The 18,021-nt window shown below is 46.0% G+C and overlaps 1 non-coding gene across 1 annotated transcript; it reads right to left on the reverse strand.

Moving 5' to 3' along the window:
• Window positions 1–17,700: 17,700 nt before the first annotated feature.
• TRNAR-CCU (transfer RNA arginine (anticodon CCU)) lies at window positions 17,701–17,773 on the reverse strand. The gene has a single exon. It is a non-coding gene; the product is annotated as a tRNA-Arg (tRNA).
• Window positions 17,774–18,021: the final 248 nt, after the last annotated feature.

Here is an 18,021-nt window from a genome sequence, read left to right on the forward strand (position 1 = left end):
GGTAAGGATAAAATCTATTTTGGAGAATGCAGATGGGGTTTGCAGCCAAGTGAACACGCTAATACCTCATTCTGAATTAGACAGTGACTAACCCAATCACAAGCACATCTGGACACAGACCTCTCCATGGGGACCTATTCCTGCAAAAGTCAGAGCGTAAGTAGCAAAGATGTACACTTTTCAGGGATATCTCTGGAGAGGAGTAAGGAAGGGGCTAAATAATAAATACCCAGATGTGTATTCCAAATCCTCAATCAGAAAGGTAATTCTTCAGACTTCCTTGGCAGTCCCATGGTCAAGACTCTGCGCTTCCACTGCAGAAAGCATGGGCTTGATCCCTGGTTGGGGAATGGAAATCCTGAGTCCCAGGTGGTGGGGCAAAAAAAAAAAAAAAAGAGAGAGAGAAAGAATTTTTCTTTCCCTAATGTTGTTTGTATTAGGGGATTCAGAGACCACGAGTATTTCTGTACTAGAGATTTATCCACAATGAGATATAAGTGAAAGTGAAAAAGCTTGTCACACAGTTGTGTCCAACTCTTTTGTGACCCCATGGAGTGTAGCCTGCAAGGCTTTTCTGTCCAGGCAAAAATAGTGGAGTGGGTTGCCATTTCCTTCTCCAGGGGATCTTCCTGACCCAGGGATTGAACCCAGGCCCCCCACATCGCAGGTGAATTCTTTACCATCTGAGCCACCATGTATAAACTAAAAAGGTTTATTTTTAAAAAGAGTGGAAAAAAAAAAGGTCTCCCAATACCTAAATAACCTTTGATCCTTTCACTTTCTTGATCAAAATGTTCAATGACCCCTCTTGCCTTAGAGCACCAAGTCTGAGATCTTGCTCTGGTATGAGAGATGATTAGCTCTCTGGCTATAAGTTGCTGTGGTAATATCACTATTAGCTACCGTCTAGAATCACTCCAGCCAGATTCATCTATCCACAGTTTCTAGAAGATGACATTCATGTTGCTGTCTCCTTTTGTCTCCCTGCGCCATTGCTTCCACCAGTAATGCCCTTTTTGGTCTTCTCTAGCCTCTGAAAATTTCCTTGATGACTGGTTATCAATGACCTCTTTGCCCTTGAGCTCCAAAAGCCTTTAGTGCCTGTCTTGCTCATCCAACATTTGCCTTTATATTGTCAATAAATTTTTCACAGTTATATCCTAGCTCCAAATTTAGACTTTTGGTTCCTTAAAGATCAGGAACATTTAGAGAACAGTCATGAGTTGCAAAGAGTTGGACACAGCTAAGCGGCTAAAACTGCCTTGTCCAAGTAGCCAGCACAGTGATTTCCCCTAATGTTTATCCTCAGTCGTTTAGTCGTGTCAGACTCTTTGCCACCCATGGACTGTAGCCCACCAGGCTCCTCTGTCCATGGGATTTTCCAGGGAAGAATATGGAAGTGGACTGCCATTTCCTTCTCCAAGAGATATTCCCTAACCAGGGATCAAACCTATGTCTCTTGCATCTCCTGCCTTGGCAGGTGGGTTCTTTACTACTGTGCCACCTGGGAAGCCCCTTTCACCTAGTGGAGGTGTTCGAATATTTGCTCATTGATTAAGTACCCTTAAAAATTATTTGTTACATGTTAAACAGATGTCTAACAGTTAGGATTCTTCACTAATCCAAACTACTCCCATCAGTAAAAATTAATGAGGACTAGCTCTATTCAGAATAAAGTCTCCAGGAAATTTCACAGGTTTTATGCTGATACTGCCGAGAAGGCAATGGCGCCCCACTCCAGTACTCTTGCCTGGAAAATCCCATGGACCAAGGAGCCTGGTAGGCTGCAGTCCATGGGGTCGTGAAGAGTCAGACACAACTGAGCGACTTCACTTTCACTTTTCACTTTCATGCATTGGAGAAAGAAACGGCAACCCACTCCAGTGTTCTTGCCTGGAGAATCCCAGGACGGGGGCGGCCTGGTAGGCTGCTGTCTATGGGGTCGCACAGAGTCGGACATGACTGAAGCGACTTAGCAGCATCAGCATCAGCATGCTGATACTGACCGAGAGTCATGAAATGAGTTTTTAGCTGGGCTGTTCCCACTACTGTGGAAATGTGGGCTTGCTGGGCTTCCTGACCACATCCTTCTTGAGAATGGCACAGATACTAAGAGCAGTTGCTTCCAGCGATAGAAATGGTGTATTCAGATTCTTTCTTCTTCAAGAAATCTGTTGAATCCTCTTTTACAATTATACCAAAGTAATTTGAAAGTGTTAGAACACTTGTGCAGAAAGCATAGGCCTTTCAAATAACACTGTTTCATGAAACATGAATGTGAATTAGTCAAAGCAATTTTTTTTACACCGGTAGTTCAGTGCAGCTGTGGCTCCACACTGGGGGGAAAAAAAAAAAAAAACAGCCTTAGAAATTGAAAATGAATTTTGCGTTGTCACACTATTGGGAAGAGACAATACTGCCATTTAGTGAGAAAGGGCTAGGGGAGCTAGGTACCCTCCAATACATACAGAGGACATTCTCAGGCCAGGAAAAGTGACCCCACATTCCACATGGTTGGTTTTCAGATGTCCCTTCAGACATCCATGTGGCTGAAAACCTATTTATAATTACCTGAGTCTAATACTTTATTTCATTTACATTTAATACAGAGGACCTGATTTTAGTACAGTTTTAAAACATACTTTGTGCAGTTTGCATTTTCTGTAAGTGCAGCTACTATGTAAATCAAGGGAAGACAGCCTTTTTTGTCTTGGATGAAAAATTAACAAACGTTTTAATCATTCTGAAAAGTCACGTTGCTAAGGGCAGCACCACCTATAGCATCTGAATATCTGTTGCTACACACTCATCAGATAGAGAACCATCATCTCAAATATTTTCATACAGCATTTTCCAGAAACTATTTTTTTCTCTAGATGTATTTGACTCATTGCTCCTTTTTTCTCTATATGTATTCATTTCTCTAGATGTACTTTACCCTTCTCTCAATAACATTTAAACATCCTCAATTATACTTATTGATTTGGGCTATAATGTTTTTACATATTCATGTCCCAGCCTTTAAACCAGGAACCATAAGAGCAAAGATTTTCATTCTTACATCTTTAAAATTTTGCATAGTACCCAATATGTGGAAGGTGTTATAAATGTTGAGTGGATATATTGATTCATTTTACATTTTTATAATAAATATTTACTTAGCATTTACTATGTACAAAACAGGACTAGATGATAAGATTATTTCAGGGGATAAATCAGATATGGTCTCTGACCTCATGGATCTTAAACTCTAATCTGAGGGAAAAAATTATTAACTGCATAATTTTTAACTCTGATACAATTATCATAAATGCTGCAGTTGAGTAGAAGGTGCTATAAGTATGGACAAATGGGAGAAGCAGATCTGGGCTAGAAGAGAAACAGGAAGTAATATTGAAGTATGGGCTATTTATTGCTGCATAACAAAGCAACCCAAAACTTAGTGGCTTAAAGCACCGCCATTTATTATTGCTCACAAGTCTGTGGATCAGTTGGAAAGTTCTGTAGAGCTGGGCCAGGCTCTGATCTTAACTGGGCCTCCAGCTGAGTTTGTGGTCCCCTTCCAGGTTAGCTGATCTAAGACGGCCTCAGCTGGGATCCGCATGCAGACCAGACCAGGCTCGTTCATACTGTGACAGTGGGCTTCTGAGAGAGCAAGCAGATGCCTGCAAGAGTGCTGAGGCTCAGGCTCCTCCCTTCAGCAGCATCCTACTGACAGAAGCAAGTCTCAGCTTAGCTAGGATTCCAGAGGTGGGCAAAGAGACTCTGCCCCTCGACGGGAAGTTTCATGGCAAAAAGTGCACACTGGGGAGGGGTGGAGAAGGGTAACTATATTTGTAATCAGCTGCATCATGTTAAGACCTAAAGAAGTAAGTAGACGTCAATCAGACAAACAGGGAAGAGAACTGTGGTCAGCATGAAAAGACCTTGAGGCAGCAAGAAGCCTGGAACATTCCAGGAAATCCAGGAAAATGTTTAAAGCAGAAGAGGGCATGATCAGAATTTAGTGTGTGTGTGTGTGTGTGTGTGTGTGTGTGTGTGTGTGTGGTGGTGGTGGTGGCCCAGAATTAAAGAATCCACCTGCAATGGAGGAGATGCGGGTGGGGAAGATCCCTGGAGAGGAGAACAGCTACAAACTCTAGTATTCTTGCCTGGGAAATCCCATGAACAGAACCAGTGGGCTACAGTCCATGGGCTCACAAAAGAGTCTGACATGATTGAGTGACTAAACAACAACATATACTGTATATACCTAGCTTCTGCCTAGACCATATCTCAGACAAGTAAAATAAGCCTCTCTGAGACTAGGCACCCGTAGTGGTGAAATTTTCACAGATGAAACCAAGGTACAGCCAAGCTTGAACCTCTGTCTATCAGAGAAATCAGACTTAAAAAGTTATTATTGCCTGTTGTCCAGGTGAGAGACGACAGTAGCTCAAATTAGTGTGCATGTTTGTGAATGAATGAATTTGAACCTCAAGGGAGAGGTTTAGGATTTAGAGTAAAACTTCCTTGTCTTAAAGCACAGCTCCGCCACCAATGAGCAAGGTGACCTTGGGCATCTTATTTACTCTCTGAGGCTCAGCATCTTCATTTCCACAAGGAGGGCAGCAGTAACATCTACCTGCACAGTGAGGTGCATAGTGAGGACTCATGAGGTCCTCTTCCCAGGGCACTGAGAACCATGCCTGGCAAATGAGGGGCACTCAGTAGATTTCAGTTGCTGCTACCATCATTGTTACCAGGATGATGTCGTTGGCCACAGCACAGGATCTCATACAGCAGTAGCTTTATCCCCATCAGTCTCCCCAAGGAGACTGGCCTCTAATCGCAGCTCCGCTCTGCAGCCCTGACTTAGTTCATGTGATTACGATTAAGTTGAAGGCCGAGTGGGGACCAGATACTGTCCGCCTCTGCTAGGCTTGCCATCCATCCTCCAGCTGCCTCTCCTCGGGTCTGTCTCAGGCACTCTCATCTGGCTTCGTCTCCTCTGGGGGAGGAGAGGAGAAGCCAGACGGCCGTGAATCTTGCTGTCTGCTGGCGAGTGTCCGCCGGCTAGAGAGGACGAAGAGGAGTGCCTTGTCAGGGAAACGTATAGCTCAGTAGCAGGGGCATATGCCCTTTAGCTGTGCCAGAACTCAGAGTCAGTGGAAATTCTTCCAGAGACCTCAGTGCCCAGCCAGGAAACTGGCTGTACATAGACTCCCAAGGAACTCATAGGTGATGGGAAGAGGGGAGCCTGAACCCCAGCTGTTCCATGTGTGGAACTCTGTTCCCAGACAGAGTTCCATTCACAGAAGGAGGTGATCTTGCATCATTAGATGTAAAGAATTTTTCAGCGAAGTTACATATTTTAAGGAGGCCTAGAAAGAAGCCAGATAGCAGAATGGTAATGGTGATGCTCTTGAAGTGGTCAGATTAGCGATGCTTTTATTTCACTTCACTCTTTTCTGCATGCTTTCATTTATTACCCATAAGCCAATATTTTAAGATTGATATTTTGTTATCCCTCCCCATCTTAGTTTTCTGTTTTTGGCCACACTGCACCACATGCGGTATCTTAGTTTCCCAACCAAGGATAGGACCCTTGCCTCCTGCAGTGGAAGCCCAGTCTTAACCACTGCACTGCCAGGGAAGTTCCAGGCCTATATTTTAATGAGAAGAAAAGGAAATTAAAAAGTCAAATGCTAAGTATGTCAAGAATCTCCCCCATGTTCTTAGTGAGTTCGTAAATTTTTTGTCATTATTCTATAGTATAGTTCTAGACACAAAAGCTTTCACTTAGAACTGATCCCAATTTACTCCACTTGGGTGTATTAGATAAACATGAAGCCTAACAAAGTAGACCCACAGTCTGCTCTGCCTATTGCCCTTAAGCCTCCTTTCATCAGCTCTTGCCACTTAAGATTTCTTTCACCCATTCCTCAGGACCTCAGAGCTCAGTTTACGGTGTGAGGTGAGTTGAAGCTGAGTCTGACCCTTCTCTTAGTCTTGTAACCTTGGCTGGCTTACACAACCCAAGCTCATCATCTGTAGAATGAAGATAAAGGTAGAACCTGTATTATAGGCTTTTTGTGAAAGTTCGGTGAGATACCAGATATAGAGTACTTAGTACAGAGCCTGGCATATGGTGGTGACACTCGCAGAAATGTTATCATCACTATTCCAGTCTCTCTGGCCACAGCATGCTGGGTGTAGATTGCAATCTTTGGGCTCTGGTGTTTTGCCTGATGTGACATATAACAGGAAATAAAAAGGAAGTCAAATAATAAAAAGACAGGCCACTGCTTTTATTACGGCTGCCTTGTCTTGTTGAAATCTGTTAAGCAAGATTGGCAAACACCAAATGTTTCTTAAGGCATCTAAGGAAAGAGGACCCTGCCCCCAAACCTCCACACCTGATAAGATGCCTCTTGGCCTGATATTGGGGGTGGTTAAAAGCAGAGCTTTGACAACAGACCTTGGTCTGCACCCTGTCTTCCCTGCTCAGAGCAGTGGGGGCTCGGGCAAGCTGGTCAGAGTGTTTCTCATCTCTCAGTGGGGTAACAGTATCAACCTTGGGGAGAGCTGGGGTGCAGACCCTTAGACGTGATGTCATCCAGTGCACACCCAGGAGCCACCAGGAGGGCTCACTTCCTCACTTCTTACAGACTATGCTCCAATGGGAACTTACTGAAAGGCTTTCTCTTATCAATCTGTATAGACAGGGCCTCTACTCCTTCTTCAACACAGGCACACCTGGCTCTTTCCAGCCCCCAGTCCTGCATCACTTCCTCCAGTCTTCTCTTTTTTTCATTTATTTTTTGATTGGAGTATAATTGCTTTACAATGTTGTGTTAGTTTCAGCTGTATAGCAACGTGAATACTTATAGCTGTATAAGTATACACATATCCCCTTCCTCTTGTGCCTCCCATTCCCACACATCCCACCCTCTACGTCATCACAGAGCACAGGGCTGAGCACTGAAGCTTATGTAGCAGCTTTCCACTAGCTATTTTACACATGGCGTTGCTGTTGTGAAGTCGAGTCCGACTCTGCGACCATGGACTGCAGCACAGCAGGCTTCCCTGTCCTTCACCGTCTGCTGGAGTTTGCTCAGACTCATGTCCACTGAGTGGGTGATGCCAATGCTACTCTCAGTTCGTCCCCCTTTCCTTCCCCACTTGTGTCCCTGAGCCTGTCCTCTATATCTGCTTCTGTCCTCCTACTCTGCAAATAGGTCCATCCGTACCATTTTTCTAGATTCCATATATATCCATCGATATACTATATTTGCTTTTCTCTTTCTGACTTACTTCTCTCCAGTCTTCGTACCCCCCTCAACATCTCGCATGTATTTTTTCTGTCTCCTCTCAGAATTTAGATGTCACAGGACAGGGTGGTTGCATGTTTTCTTCACTGCTTTACGGATACCCGTCAGATAAGTGGCACTCTGCAGCATTTGTAAGATGAACAAGTAAGTGGCTGGATTAACTAGCTTGTATTTCAAGCTACAGCAGAGTCCTTGGAAAGGACATATGAATGACTCAGCTTAATGTGATAAAAAGCCCTAAGATTGGTCTCAGTCAATACGGTATTCACCAAAGTGACCCTTGGCTAGTAAATTTCTCCCTGAGCCTCAGCTTCCCCATCTCTAAAATGGAGACAGTACTTATTTACTTCAAACAGTTGTGGGATGATCAGTTTCAACTGTGGAAATATATCCCTCTTGAACACTATCCATCACCACGTAAAAATGTGATGCATCATTTTTTCAAGTAGCCCATCAGTTCATTTCCTGGGGCGGGGGTGGGGGGGGTGGGCACCTGAAAAGCAAACATCCCAAGCAGAACGGGACGAGGGAAAAGGCATCACTTGAGACCCATGTCTGACTTTAAGCCTTAGTGCCCCTACCTGAGTCCCCCCAGCCCCTGCCACGCCCTCACTGCCCTGGCCCAAGCTCCCAGCCCCCTAGCTCTGCGGAGGGTACGGCTGGAACTGTCCTGGCCAACCTGACCAGCAACACGCCTATGGCACACCCACAGCCCTGGAGCCAGCCCGGCTCAGTAACGGACACCACGCTTGTCGCTGGGCACAGCAGGGTTTGCGTCAGGAGCTGCCGCTTTCTGTGGTTGCCTGGTGACCCTAATGGAAAATGAACTGTGGGGACTGAACCACAGGAACCACTCCCTGGGCTGGCTGGCGGGCCCGTCGGAAAGCCCGAGTGCTTTGGCAGAGGGAGGGGCCCTCCAGAAGAGCTCTGCCCGGTGTGTAGGTGGGGGCAGGGATGGGCAGAGAAGCATGGAACCGAGGCAAGGCTTGGACCAGGGCCTAGATCTCCTCACAGCCTGGGTTGTTGCTGCCCATAAAGCACAGTCATCAGTGCTGGTCCCGGGCCTGATTTTAGGCAAAAAGCACAGCAAAAATACCCTCCCAACTTCTACACCCACAGCTCCCAAAACTCACAAAGTTCTAAAGTTTCTGCGAGGCACTCACTCAGACTCATTGCATCATTGATTGTAAGAACCATCGAGAGAAGACTTCGGACACCCAGGGAAGGTGACCCTCACAGAGAAGCAGCTCACACCGGACAAGAGAGGCTTGCTGCTCTGGGCTTAAAAGAAAAAAACAGTGAGAGGAGAGTGGACCTGGGCTGATCGGAGGATACTTGCTGATCTCCACCTGTGGGAAAGCCAACCAACAGCCTGGTATGCTTAAAAGAAATTGAAGGGAGTGGGAGGAATTGGGAGATTAGGATTGTAAGATACATACCACTGATGCTTTATATGAAACAGACAACTAATGAGAACATCGTGTCTAACACAGGGAGCTCTACTTAATGCACTCTAGTGACCTAAATGGGAAGGAAGTCCAAAAGGGAGGGGATATATGCATATGCATAGCTGGTTCACTTTGCAGTACAGTGAAAACTGATACATTGTGAAGTAGCTATGCGCCAACAGATTGAATAAAGAAAGAGAGCCACAGAGTAGCCAGACCTGCTGAAATGCCACCTTGTAAAGTGTGTATAAAGTGTAAAGATGCTTGCTCCTTGGAAGAAAAATTATGACCAAGCTAGACAGCATATTAAAAAGCAGAGACATTACTTTCCCAACAAAGGTCCATGTAGTCAAAGCTATGGTTTTTCCAGTAGTCAGGTATGGATGTGAGAGTTGGACTATAAAGAAAGCTGAACACTGAAGAATTGATGCTTTTGAATTATGGTGTTGGAGAAGACTCTTGAGAATCCCTTGGACAGCAAAGAGATCCAACCAGTCTATCCTAAAGGAAATCAGTTCTGAATGTTCATTGGAAGGACTGATGCTGAACCTGAAACTCCAGTACTCTGGCCACTTGATGCAAAGAGTTGACTCATTTGAAAAGACCCTGATGCTGGGAAAGGTTGAGGGCGGGAGGAGAAGGGGACGACAGAGGATAAGATGGTGGATGGCATCACTGACTCAATGGACATGGGTTTGGGTGGACTCCGGGAGTTGGTGATGGACAGGGAGGTCTGGTGCGCTGCGGTTAATGGGGTCACAAAGAGTCGGACACAACTGAGCGACTGAACTGAGCAACTGATGTGAAGAACTGACTCATTTGAAAAGACCCTGATGCTGGGAAAGATTGAAGTCAGGAGGAGAAGGAGACGACGGAGGATGAGATGGCTGGATAGCATCACTGACTCAATGGACATGAGTTTGAATAAACTCCAGGAGTTGGTAATAGAAAGGGAGGCCTGGCGTGCTGCAGTCCGTGGGGTCACAAAGAGTCGGACATGGCTGAGCAACTGAGCTGAACTGAAGTGAAAGTGTGTGCAGAGGCCCTGGGCTGGACACTATGAGGCTCTGTCCATCCATGCCTCATTTCATCTCAGTGTTACTATCATATTTGTAGATACTAAAAGTCTTGTTATACATCCTTCTTGGTCATCTGTTTTGTATATACCAACATGTATATGTTAGGGGCTTGCCAGGCAGTGCAGTGGTGAAGACTCTACATGCTAATGAAAAAGACAGCGGTTCAACCCTTTGCTGGGAAGACCCCCTGAAGAAGAGAATGGCAATCCACTCCAGTATTCTTGCCTGGGAAATACCGTGGAAGAGGAACCTGGTGGGCTACAGCCCATGGGGTCTCAAACAGTTGGACATGACTGAGCATGCCTGCATATGTGTATGTTAATCCTAAACTCTTGATTTGTACCCTCCCCAGCTTTCCCCTTTAATCACAAGTTTATTTTCTGTCTGTGAGTCTCTGTTTTGTAAATAAAGTCATATATATATATATTTAGATTCCACATATAAGTGATATTCTATGATACTTGCCTTTCTCTGTCTGGCTTACCTATTTCACTTTGCATGATAAACTCTGGATCCATCAGATATTGTCTTGATTCATGCATTTCGTTTCAGGGGTGAAAAAGATTTTGCTAAAACTATTTCAGTGAATGTGCTCCCAGCACTTGCAGACAGAAGGGGCTGAGTGCAAGGAAGAATGGCTGAGACACAGCTGAGATCCATTCCATTCATGAGAGAATGAAACAGAGACTGGCCAGGAGTTTACCCCTCCCTGTCTGCCTCCAGGCCTCTGAGTTTGGAGCAGTCCTCAGGTTTCTGGGTGCTTCAGTTCATCTGTACTTGGCTGAGGACAGTTTCCTGTTTCTAAGAAAAGACTGCTCAGATGACAGCTTGGATGTCTTACGAGGTCCCTCGGACAGTGAGTCCTCCTGGGCCAGCCGACCGAGGGGTAGAAACAGAGGACAGGGACAGTCCCTGAGGAGTAGTTGTTCCCATTAACCCCCTCCAGTCCTGAGGTATCCTGGGACTCAAAGAATGAGGCTAGTACAAGTATTTGTCATATTGGCTGAAAAAGGAAGCGACGTTTATGATGGGGCCAAATATGCCTGAGCTCTCCAAAGAACATCTGGGTTTGCTAAGCCTGACCCAGGAGACAGGACATGACAGGGCCCACGGGAGGCCCATGTGTGTAACACCTTTGAGCCCTGGCGTGCAAGCTGCGCCTCCACCTCCCCTGGAGCTCCTTCCAGCCCCCTCGTCTCCCTCCATCCTGCTCGGTAGCCCCGCAAATCGCTTTTCCAGGGACATCACAGGCTGTTGCTATGGAGGCAGCTGTTATGGCAAAACAGAAGTGGCCGATCCTCACCCCATGGCTCAAACCCTGAGGCAGAGCATGGAGGGCAGCTGTCCCGTGACCACAGGCCTCGGTGGAGCGCTTGGTACAAACACAGACGGAAGCCAGGAACTGGCTCTGATGGGAAAGGAGACCCTGTGATGAGATGAGAACTCTCCCTGCCCCCACCTGGGAGCATGGAGGGAGCCCCAAGCTGTGGCCAGGCTGGCCATCTAGGCCAAATGCGAGGAACAGCTGCCTGGTCTCTTCCACCACCAGCTCAGTCCCGCCCCGGCTGGACCGTTCTCCACATCCCCTCTTCTCCGTGCATCCACTGGTCAGTCACAATGAACAGCATCGCTCAGAGTGGCTGGCAAAGCCTTTGGGGAAGAAAAGCAGTCTCCTGAAGGTGGATGAAGCTGCCCAGGCTCCTTTCCTGACCCTCCACTCACCAGTGTAGGACCTGGCAAGAGCCACTCAATGTCCCCAAAAGCCTCAGTTTCCCAATTAAGATGATAACCCATCATCTGTCACCAAGTTGTTATGATAATCAGTTGAGATAATAGTTTCTTTCTAACAGATCTCCTGATTCCTCTCTTGCCTCATTCTGATGCTTATCAACCAGTGGCCAGTGCTCTCTCTTGTGAAAAGATGCATCAGATACCAATGCTTTGCTTCCAAAGCCTCTATGGGTTTCCAACAGGATCCTCATCGTGGTCCACAAGGCCACAACCACTGGAGGCCTCACGAAGCTCATCTCCTGCCCCAGACCCATGCCCAGACCACCTCCAACCTCTCAGCCCTCTTCTGGTCCTTACATTCGCTTCTGCCTCAGTGTACCCGAGCAGGATCTCAGAGGGCCTTCCCTCATACCCTCTGCTTTACCTCCTCTCTGAAGTATCTAGATAATAGTATTTGATGCACATTTCCTGAGTTGTTTTGCAGATGTAAGCCGCCTCCCTGCCATGGAAGATATTAACCACCAGAGGACCATGAGCACACAGCGCCGGGCCTCCAGGAGCCTAAGAACTGCTAATGTTCACCCCTGTGATACCACCCTGTTCCCTCACCATCAACGGGTCAGAATTATGCACAATCTGATCACGGACCCTGTGAACCCCCTCCTTCACCTGGCTTTCAAAAATGCCTTCCCAAAACCCTTCGGGGAGCTCTAGGCTTTTTAAGGCATGAGCCACCTCATCTCTCTGTGCATGGCATTGCAATAAACCTTTCTCTCCAAACCCCGATGTTTCCATTTGTGTGGCTTCACTATGCATCAGGCACATGAACTTGAATTAACATCAGGACCTTTATACATGGCTGTTCTCTCCCAGGAACAACTGCCCCCCATAAGATACCCCCACTCATACAGCTGGCTCCATCTTCACCTTTCCCAGATCCAGCACATCCATCAATTCTTCGGAAGGCAACCATCCATATGAAACTGTTATATGTGTCCTCAGAGACTCCCTGTCCCATTTCCTATATTATTCACTTCATAGTGCTCATTAACGTCCAAAACGGTCATTACCTTCGTATAATTGTTTACTGTCTGTCTTTACTAAGAGAACACAAACCCCAGGAGAGCTAGGATCTCATTTTCAACTGAATTGCCAGTTCCTAGGACAATGCCTGGCACCTCTTGCTTCTGCAAGCTCCACGGCCTCTTCCCTGGCCTCCTTTCTGGCCTCCACAGAAGCCACCACAGCCTTTCATTCCAGGGCCCCTGGGGCCTCTGGGCCCTCCCACAGCACTGGCATCAGCTGCCATTTGGTGTTTTTATGGAGAAGAAGAGGCTTGGCATCTAAATGCCCAAAATAAATATGTGTTTTACTAAAATGAATAAAAATATTTAACGCAGTGTCTGTTAGATAAATACTAACTGCTTATATTATGAACTGATAACAGAATGAACACTTATCTTTAACTAATAATATACCGCTTATTTGGGTAGTCATAGCAGTCATCTCTTACTCAGTAATAGTCCTAATGGATGGTCAGGACCTGTTGGCACTCGGTCCTCATTTGAGTCTCAGCTAACCTATGACACGGCCAGCACTGCTCTTGCTTATAGATGGGCTTTGAGAAGACTTGGCCACTTGTTAGACTCAAAACCTAGGGCTCTGAACTGCAAGAGAGAAGTTCTTTGAACCGCTTCAGATAACATCGTGTCTCCAACCAGGCAGCGGGAAGACCCTCAGGCCATCTCTGGAACTCCAGCTGTGCTGTCTTCTGGGCAGACAAGCTTCCCAGCACCCATTGTCTGAGGGCGGATTCCCTCCAGGCCCCAGATCCTGCCTCCCACCCATGTTCTAGTGAAGGCAGTTGAAAGAGATGCAAATCACACGTGGAGAGAGCCTCCTGTGGGCTCCAGGCAGAAAATACAGAGCTTGTGTAAAGGTCACAGCAGCGGGAAAAGGGCTTGCAACCCACCCACTCACTCACTTCCTTATCCTCTCCCCAGAATGTCAACAGGGGCTTCGCCATCAAAGTGTGGAGCATCAGGGCCAAAGGAAGAGAGGAGGCCCAGGGGCCACAGCTTCTGTGCAGACTGTGGAAAGGGAGCATCTCCTTGTCCAAAGTGTGGGAGGATCCAAGTGCCTCTGGCTGAGCTGGCTGATCTCAGCACATTCCCCTTGGTCAGTCCAGACCTGGCACATCCATCACCATTTTCCATCATGGGAGCGTTTTCCTTTTCTCCATCACATCAAACTGCTAGGGAAAAGTGGGAGAGATGGAATCACCTGTCTGCTTCTCACCTTTGCTTTGGATTTACTCAAAGAATGTTGCAGTCTGACATTTCCAGGAATGCTGATATTCCTTCCCACATTTCCAGTGGGTACCAATAACCATGTCCACCCTTTGCCCTTCTCACTCATATTCAGACACCGAAATGGAATTAGCATGAGTATTAGAACCACAGACATTGTCAGTAGTGATTCCCAGGAAGATGGAAGGAGAGAGGTCCTTTACATCCCAGTCCTGGAGACCTGTCCTCTTAGCACTCCAAGTATCAGTTGTGTTGACTATTTAGATCAGCCAAGGGATGTTAAGTGACGCTCTAAGCATGTGCTGGGATACATGTTGATTTCAACCCAGGCTCCCAGTTCCCAGAGAATCAGCAGACACAATAAAGGAAAATATAGAATCTGCAGTCAGTCAGCCTAGGTACAAATAATCAGCACCTATCAGTTGTATGAAGGGCTTTCCAGGTGGTACAGAGGTAAAGAATCTGCCTGCCAATGCAATAGGTGCAAGAGATACACGTTCGATCCCTGGGTCTCTAAGATCCCCTGGAATAGGAAATGACAAACTGCTCCAGTATCCTTGCCTGGGAAATCCTATGGACAGAGGAGCCTGGCATACAGTCCATGGAGTCACAAAGAGTCAGACACCACGGAGCATACACATCAGTTGTGTGAATTTGGGCAGGTGGTTTAACATCTTTCCCTGAGTCTCAGTTTTCTCATATGCAAAATGGAGTAATAAGAGTAACTTCCTCTTAGCATTGTTGTGACAGATAATATAGGCTAGGCCGAGTGACTGGCACAGTGCCTGGAACATAGTAAGAACTCAACTAATATAGGCTGCATTCTCTGCTGAATTCAAACATGCTTGTGCATTTCTGTCCAATTCATAGTTGAGGTCATCTAAAAAAAAAAACTTTCATTTTACTAGTTCTGTGGAGTCTCTGGAAAAGAATTCATTCTAAGAAAAGCTGAAGCTAGGTACAGGTATTGTGAACTGTCCCAGGAGCAAAGCTTTAGCTAAACAAACTGTGGGGAAATTCCCAGATGTTGCTATAAACAGAATCAGGAAGGTCTCTTGAATGGAATTTTGTGCTGTTGTTTATAGAAGGGAGTGGGTTATCTGTTCAGCTCAGTTCAGACACTCAAACTCTCTCCCTATTGCTCTTGGGCTGTGATATTAGTCATGTCCCTCTTAGCATGAATTCCACCAGACTATTGCCTCTCCTTCTCAGTAGGAGCATTGAAAAAAAAATTTTAATGGAGGTCTGTGGTAAACACTGAGGAAAGCCAGAGGTTCTTCTCGGAGTCCTAAAAAAATAAATTAGAAAGGTATTTGTGCAATGGGAACCTTTTGTCCTAGGTTGTCAGGAATGGTCTCAATTTTAAATCATCTTATCTATTATTCTCATAAACCAGCCTCATTTTCTGGAAACTACATTTCCCAGGCTTTTTTTCACACCTGAATATGTTACAGGTATCCTTTTTCATGCATGTGAGTCTCAAATTAGGCTGTTTAAGTGGGCTGAGTCACTCAAGGGAAGAACCCTAGACAGAGGACCAGTCACTCTAGGACTTTGATGGACTGGTAAGTGGAAGAGACCACAGATAATACTGAATGAAGGGACTTCTCTGGTGGTCCAGGGATTAACATTTCACCTTCCACTGCAGGGAGTGAAGGTTCAATCCCTGGTTGGAGAGCTAAGATCCCATATGCCCTTTGGCCAAAAAACTAAGGCATCAAACAGAAGCGATACTGTAGCAAATTCAATAAAGACTCTAAAAATGATCCATGACCAAAAAATCTTTTTTTAAAAACATTAAAACAAACGTTATATCACAAAGGCCCACCCCAGATGATTTCAAGGCCTTCAGAAGTCCTGAAGTTCCAAGGAAAACCTACCCCATGAATGATGGAGCTCATAATAGAGAATTATTATTAACACCATCTCTTGAGAATCTCAAAGCAAAATCGAATTATTTCAAATACAGCATCACCTGAATTCTCAAGGCTCATGAAACCGAGGCCTGGAGGCTAAATGACCTACACGAAGTTTCCGTGTCTGTGAGAGAGGTCAGACCAGAACCTGATTATCTTCATATGTTCATCTGTGACTTTCTTAGCCTGTGGAGACTTATGTCCTAACCTGGCTTTCACTGAATATGGATGCAAAATTTTTAGCTTAATTGTAGAAAGCAGCTTAAATGTTAAAGGCAACACTGTTCTAGAGAGACTAAGAGATTCCAGCCCTCAAGAGATCCCAGGAGCTGGCATTTCCTACTACTTAATTTTTATGGGCTCACAGTCTCCCTTGCCTCGCTCTGTTCCCACTTGGCCACAATTTCCTCGTCATCTGGGCGTGATCTCCCTGCCCCCGTTCACTTCCCTGTGAAGTCTGTGGGCGGCAAGTGAAGAGCAGGAGCTTGGGCTCAGCCCAGGCTCCGCAGAGACTTTCTCATGGAAGGACACCCTTGTCCTTAGCTATACGGGGCCAGGGAGTGTGGACAAGACTGCCGAGCTTCAGCCAATTAGAGGTTTTGCCTGCCGAAAGTGGCAAGCAAGGGTCTGAGCCGTCCCTGGACGCATGCACACACATGAACACCACCCTCTGCCCCTCATTCCCCACTCACTATGCAGAGAAGCAACAGGACACAGAGACATCCCAGGCCAGCTTTCTTTACCGGTCCTCGCCACCCTCCCTGGATTGGGCTTTTTCCAGTGAAAAATGAGCCCCAAAGCCCTGGAGCCTTCTCGGTGATTTACCGAGAACCTTACCTCCGCATGGGCTTTCCGGCTGCAGCCAACCCCAAGAGTCAGAGGGAGGAAGAGGGAGAAAATCATAAATGGATAGAAAGATGAGAAACAGATGTCTGGAGCCTTCACTGGCTGGGAACTCTCCCCCTCGACCCCCTCTCTTCGTGAGATTAGAAGGGCTTAGTCCCTGAGAGCAGACTCTTCCACTACCTGCTTTGACCTCCCTCCCTCCGTAACCCACCAACCCCTCCCATCTGTCAAGGCTCACCCTGGAGACCTGCCACATGGGTGTCTACCTTATTGGTCATTTCTTCCTAACTTTAGCCAAAATAAATGAGTAGGCTAGACGGAACACAGACAAAACTCAAAAGATAACAAGTGTTGGCAAGGATGTGAAGGAATTGGAACCCTGGTACACTGTTGGTGGGACTCTATAATGATGTTCAGTTCAGTTCAGTCTCTCAGTCATGTCCAACTCTTTGAACCCCATGAATTGCAGCACGCCAGGCTTCCCTGTCCATCACCAACTCCTGGAGTTCACTCAAACTCACATCCATTGAATCAGTGATGCCACCCAGCCATCTCATCCTCTGTCGTCCCCTTCTCCTCCTGCCCCCAATCCCTCGCAGCAACAGAGTCTTTTCCAATGAGTCAACCTTTGTGCAAAACTGTAGGGAGGTTCCTCAGAACTTAAAAATAGAACTACCATATGACCTAACAATCCCATTTTTAGGTATATATTCAAAAGAATTGAAATCAGTGTCTCAAAGAGGTAACTACAACCTCATGTTCATTGTAGCATTGTTTACAACCAAAATGTGGAAACAACACAGATATCTGTTGACAGACAAATAGATTAAAAAATATAGTGTATACATATTATGGGATATTACTCAGCCTTAAAAAAGAAGGAAATTCTACTGTTTGTGACAATGTGGATGGATCTGAAAGACATCATACTAAGTGAAATAGCTCATTCCCAGAAGAACACATACAGCACGTGAGGTCTGAAAGAGATTTTAAAAAGTATTTATTTATTTTTTTTTATTTGGTTGTGCTGGGTCTTAGCTACAACTTGTGGGATCTAGTTCCCTGACCAGGGATTGAACCCAGGCCTCCTGCATTAGGAGTGCAGAGTCTTAGCCACTGGACCACCAGGGAAGTCCCCGAAAAAAAATTTTTAAATGACCCCTCCAAAAAAGTAGATGGAACAGAATACCAAAATATTACCCTTATTACTGATAAAGCTGACTTAATAGTGAGGTGGTTGCACGTATGGATAGATAAGTGGACCAAAAGCTTCCTAAAGACTCAGAATTTAGCTAACTTACCCTCTGACACACAGGCTCAGATGGACGGGTCAGACTTCCCCATTGGAAGATTTGTGGGATGGAGTAAGAGAAGAGAAT

The sequence above is a fragment of the Ovis aries genome, chromosome 21, assembly GCF_016772045.2.
Source record: "Ovis aries strain OAR_USU_Benz2616 breed Rambouillet chromosome 21, ARS-UI_Ramb_v3.0, whole genome shotgun sequence".
Classification (NCBI taxonomy): Eukaryota; Metazoa; Chordata; class Mammalia; order Artiodactyla; family Bovidae; genus Ovis; species Ovis aries.